Source organism: Arvicanthis niloticus, chromosome 2, assembly GCF_011762505.2.
Source record: "Arvicanthis niloticus isolate mArvNil1 chromosome 2, mArvNil1.pat.X, whole genome shotgun sequence".
Lineage (NCBI taxonomy): Eukaryota > Metazoa > Chordata > Mammalia > Rodentia > Muridae > Arvicanthis > Arvicanthis niloticus.
The window spans coordinates 110,431,770-110,438,048 of NC_047659.1; positions in this window are offsets into that span (position 1 = coordinate 110,431,770).

Sequence of the window (6,279 nt, forward strand, 5' to 3'; positions counted from 1 at the left end):
TAGCCCTGGCTGTCCTGGAACTAACTCTGTAGACCAGGCTGGCCTCGAACTCAAAAATCCACCTGCCTCTGCCTCCCAAGTGCTGGGATTAAAGGCGTGTGCCACCACCGCCCGGCACACACAGGGTATTTACTCACTGTTAAGCGGATGTTAGCCCAAAAGCTTGGATTAGCGAAGACTCAACCCGCAGATCACATGAAGCTCATGAAGAAGGAAGACCAAGAGGGGATGCCTCAGTTCTACTTAGAACGAGTAACAAAAATGCTCAAGGGAGCAAATATGGAAACAAAACATGGGACAGAAACTGAAGGAGGGGCCATCAGGAGACCATTCCACCTGGGTATTCATCCCATGTATCCCATGTACAGTCACCTAAGCTAAACACTGTTGTGGATGGCTGGAAGTGCATACTGTCAGGAACATGATATAGCTGTCTCCTTAGAGGTCTGCCAACCTCATACATACTCAGAGGACGATGCTCACAGCTAACCACTGATATGATCAGGGGTTTCCCAATGGAAAACTTAGAGGACTGAAGGAGCAGAGGGGGTTTGTGAGCCCAGGAGGAAGGCAATGATACCAAACAACCAGAGCCCCCCAGGGTCTAAACCACCAGCCTGGGAACACATAGGGAGGGACCCAAGACTCCAGCGGTATATGTAGGGGAGGATGGCCTTGTCTGGCATAGGTGGGAGAGGAATTTCTTGGTCCCATAAAAAAATAAACACAGAGTGGGGGGGGGATGTGACGGTGGGGAGGGGATAGTGGGGGGGTAGGTGCGGTCACTGCCTCATAGAAGCATGAGGAGGGGGATGGAATAGGAGGTTTCTGGGTGGTGGGAGGAAGTGGGGTAAGGGGATAAAATCTGAAATGTAAATATTACAACCAATTTTAAAAAGAAAAAAAAAAAAAAGAAAAGTTGTTAGAACCAACATCTTTAAAAAAATGTCAGCCTCCTAGGGGGAAAAATTGTATAAAAGCAAAAAGGAAAGGGGGGGCATGGGACGGGTTTTCTTGGGAGGGGAAATGGGGAAAGGGTATAGCATCTTAAATGTAAATAAAATATAAAATAAAATTTAAAAAAATGTGAAATGAAAAAAAAATGTGCCCTGGATTTTACAGAAGTTTCCACTTACCCAAATGATTAGGTCATAGCTACAAATCACACAAGGGCATCAGGTGACAGAGGCAGTACTGTGGGCAGTCTGTAATAAAGTTAGATTGTCCACTGACTTTTTGAGAAGCCAGCTAAACATGTAGTTCTCAATGAAACTTTTAATCCTTTATCCATAAACAGTTGATAAAGCCATCTAAACCTCTGAGTATTATGCTCTTGCCAGACATTGAGTTAATCCATTGATAGACATTCTAATTATCTGTGTACTTCCCTATGAAACACAAGTACGGTTGTCCCACTTTTCAGATGAGGAAAAAGGTGTAGAGATTGTGAGTTTTGCAAGGTCTCAGGGACAGTAGTATTTAACCTCTATGCTGTGTGATGGAGGCAGAACAAAGCGGTTTTGGTACTAAGGGTATATAGCTCAGTGCTAGAACATTTGTCTACCAGGTATGAGTGAGGTTTCTTGAATTGGATTCCAATGGGGATGGTGGTGGTTAATGATCTCATTACATTGGTTACATTCCTCATTGCTGTAACAAAATACTTGACAAAAACAACTTCAGGAAAGGTCTACTTTTTCTATTGTGGGAGAGCCACAAGGATGACTTTTCACTAGCATGTACACTGAAGAAGCAGGGATGAGTGCTGTTCTATGCCATGCTCTCTTACCCAGTTTTTGGGTTTGTTTTTAATATGAAGTCTGGGCATCCAGCCTATGTGAAGGATGGATCTTGTCTTGAACTTCTCTGACTGTCCCTGTCCCCTTCCCAAACCTAGAGGTTTATCTCCTAGGTGACTCTAAATCTAGTCAGTTGGCAAAATAAGTCACAGATGCTGCCTTTTGGAGGACAAAAGAGGACAAAAACATAAGCCTCCAGTCTCTCTTCATATCTTCCTCTCAACCTACTATAGTTTGGGTCTTAAATGATCCTCACAGGCAAATGTGTTGAAGGTTTGGCCTACTCATATGCCCCAGTCTGCAGTGCAGTGAACTGGAACCAGAGGACCAGGAAGAGAGAACTGGGGGACAAGGGCACGTGAAGAAGGACAGCAAGTCTAGAAGTCTGATCAAGTTGTCAAATTTTAATGTTTTTTCCCACATCAGGTTATATACACATAGAAGCAGGATATGGGGAGGGGAATGACATAGGGTCTCTCTGTTTCTGGGGAGTGCAGGTGTTCTCAGGGGGAGTACAGTTGTTCTCCAGAACAGGATATTGGCTGAGTAAAAAGTTCACAGAAGAAGCAGGGTGGAACAGGTCACTATGTACCTGTCCATAAGATCTATTGGTCATTTGTTCTTATCCTAAGCTAGTACTTTCCCACCAAAGCTACCTGCCCATAAGATCTATTGGTCATTTGTTCTGATCTAGGCTAGTGCTTTCCCACCAAGGCTACCTGTCCATAAGATCTATGATTATTTGTTCTTAGCTGGGTTAGTACTTTCCCACAGAGGCCAAGACTTTGTAAGGAGTTAATGTATAAGCAGGGCTGCTCCCAAAACTCATCGTTTTATTGGTAGGTTCTATTTAAGTTGTGGGGCTGTTTGGGAAGAACATAAGTCATTAGGGGTGTGCTCTTGAAAGGCACAATTGTGCCGCTTTTGGTTTCTGACAGCATAAAGTGGACAGGTTCCTCTTCTGCTTGTCCTACCTAAAGCAATGGGGCCATGCTTTCATGGAACTGAAGTCTCAGAAACCAAGATAAACCTGTACTCATAAGTTCATCTTCTCTTTGTTTTTGTTTAGTTTTGGTCTTAGTGTCAGAAGCTAGCATACTAGCATACCCTGTGCACCCTAGTAAGCTATGAGTTAACAACCTGGGGAAGGATTATGTTCTTAGCATATGCCTAGTTGTTCTGTTTCAGATTTTTGGTTCCTGCATATTTGCCTACCTTTCACATTCTGGGTCTTCTGTACTCAGTTCAACTATCTTTTAAATTCAGCTCAACTTCTTTTTCACTTTTAGCCTGACTTAAACTTGTGTTATTTTGTACTTTATACATTCTTCCTGTATGTAAAGTATATTTAGCCTGTTCAGCTAAATGTTTACCTTCTACACTAATGCCGCTATAACCATAGTTCCAGTAGCACAGAGAAAGCACACTGGAATTCAAATGAGGACAGCAGTTCAGGCACATTAACTGTAGATTCTAAGATCAACTATTCAGTTGGAGTTAAGGATAGATAGACTGTTACCTACCTCAGAAATCTGAGTACCGAGGAAAACAGTAGTTGGGTGTGGACAATTCCAACACAGTTTCTGGGACTAGGAGACTTGTGCTGGAGGTAGGAGGATTCACTCTAGAGAGCAAGTTGAATCATGAGGTCAAAGCAGAATCTGTAGTCAAACTGAAGGGGATCTTAAAGGCCTCCAAGAAGCCTCCAAGTTGGAAGCTTGGTTTTCAGATGATGGCACTCTTGGGAGGTGTGTAACCTTTAGGAGGCAGAGCTTAATATGGGTCATTTATGTCATTGGGGACATGTTCTTGAGTGTGCATACTGGGATCTCTGCATCTTCCTGTCACCCTTTGCTTCCTGGTTGCTGTAAGAATAACAGCTCTCCCCACTTCAAACTCCCAACTGTGATGCTCTGCCTCACCGTAGATCCCAAAACAATAGAGCCAACCAACCATGGTCTGAAAGTCCCAAAAGGTGAGCCAATAAATCCACCTCATAAGTTGCTTATCTCAGCTACTTTAGCACAGTGGTAAAATGCTAATAACTGTTTAGTAATTACTGAGTGTTCAAAACTGAGCAGGGCCTGAGGAGGTGGCTTGTCTGTGGTCTGCCATGCAAACATGAAGATCTGAGTTTGGATCCCTAGCACTCATGGGTTCTATAAACCAGTACTGGGTGAGAACCATGAAAACAGAATCACTAGGGGCTTATTGGCTAGCCAGCCTGTCCAATTAATGAGCTCCTCTCAAAAACACACACACACACACACACACACACACACACACACACACACACACACACACACACAAATACCTGAGTATGTACATATATATAAAATGAATAAATTAAAAAGCAAAATATGTATCTCACTATATACTTATATAGTATACATATGTAACATACCATTCCTGTTTTTTAAATAATCTATGATTATTAAAAAAAAATGACCTCACCTGCTTTCCTATGGAAAAGTTGTAGTTAGCTTTGACATTTGATGAAGAACCAGCTTTAAGCCAGATCAGAGCTATTCCAGCACCAAAGAGGCAAAGGCAGGAGAAGTGCCAGGAGTTCAGGGTTGCCTGGTCTATACAGTGGATTCTAGACCAGCCTGGGCTACACTGTGAGATCAAAACAAAACAAAAATATAAATCAATCTCGGTGGCAGCAGGTTCTGTCCCTAAGTGGAGCTGGGGTATAGGGTCCTGTAGCTGAGGCTCCTCTCTGCAAGGCCCAGGCCTCCAACCGAAGGAAAGCCTGGTCCCTCAGCAGGGATATGACCCACAGTGGCAAAGACTGTGTTGAGAGAGAGGTGTCTGGAGCAGAGCACCTCAGCTTGCGTTGTCTGAGGTACCAGGCCTCCATCCCTGTGGCCACTTCCCAGTTCAGGCTTGCCTGAGTCCTTAGTCCCTCAAAACCCTGCCCTGGCTCTGGGACATCCAGGGTGGTCCCAGTTTCTCCCAACCTGGGACACCAGTTTCCTGAGGTGCTTGAAGGAGTGTAGATCCTCCTTCCCCCAGTAAGCCAGTCACACTCCTCCCAGGAAGTCTCTCCCTCTTTCTCTTCCCATCCCCTCCCCAGGTCACCCCTTGCTGGATTCCAGTCCTAAGGATGGCCTCAGAGTACCTCAGATTCACTTTCTCCCTGATGTCAAGAGATCCCTGCAGTCCCCAGATTGCGTCTGCCAACTTGCAAATGCCCTGACTTTTCCCAGTATCATCCACAGCCCTTTTGGTCTCCTTTAATGCAAAGAGAAGTCTGAGTTGGTTTCACTGGCCTTTGGAGTTAGATGTTGCTGGACCTGCATTCTTTTTTTGGCAGAGCGGCAGCGAGCTCTCACTGAGATCTGGGTGACCTGTGTCATATGGTGCATACCAGGTAGGGAAGAGAGAGCTGGACAGGGCATTGGTGACTTCCACAAGAAAAGTTACTGAAAAGCATCCAAGGCGCTCAGTATTTCTTTTGTGCTGGGAAATCAAAATAACTTTCAGTACCATTGACCCTTTTCAGGCTCCCCTGTGAACATTTCTAAATTTTTCTTCTTTCAAAGAAACTGTTACTCCGCTGCCAAAATACACTTATAATCAAGAAACTTTGGGGTAACACTGTGGTTACATTTAATCAATTAACTTGGAAAAGAACCCAGACACCTGTTTACATGTGTGAACCCGAAATCCAGCTTCTTTTTCTCATGAACTTTTCTTTCTGGCGTTGGTCTCAGTTACTGACTTAGGAGTCCATGGTGTGAAGTTCTGGGTTCATACTGTTTTCTGCTAACCCCATGGACCATTCTGGAAGATCTTAAACCTGGAAAGGGCACCTGCGTTTGCTTTATGGGGCAGAAGCCTGGAAAACTTCAAGACCAAAGAAGGTCTGGTTTGCCCACCCTGCTTTTTATCAGATGACCAGGGAAGAAGGACTCATGGAGGTGTGATGTATTTGTGGAACACGGGTTTCAAATGCAATAGGAATGACCTTGAGTTTCTGATCCTCTGGCTTGCTGGCTTACTGGCTGGCTGGCTTGCTGGTTTGCTGGTTTGCTGGTTTGCTGAACACTGCATGCGTGCCACACCCAGTTGAGGAAACCTCAGGGCTCCCAGCATGCTAAACAAGTACTCTACAGGCTGAGCCACATCCCCAGCCTACAAGGGCTCTCTAAATCCTGTTCCTTCTTTTGTATTTTTTTTTTTTTTTTTTTTTTTTTTTTGAGACAGGGTTTCTCTGTATAGCCCTGGCTGTCCTGGAGCTCACTCTTGTAGACCAGGCTGGCCTTGAACTCAGAAATCCGCCTGCCTCTGCCTCCCAAGTGCTGGGATTAAAGGCGTGCGCCACCACTGCCCGGCCTTCTTTTGCATTTTGTAGACAGCAATAATGTACTATCTGCTTGGGATGTTGCTGGAGTAACTATGGCTCACTGTCTTTTCTTTTCCTGTTGGCACCTCCAGGTTTCAGAGCCTTTCCCAAGCCATCAGAGCCCCTAGA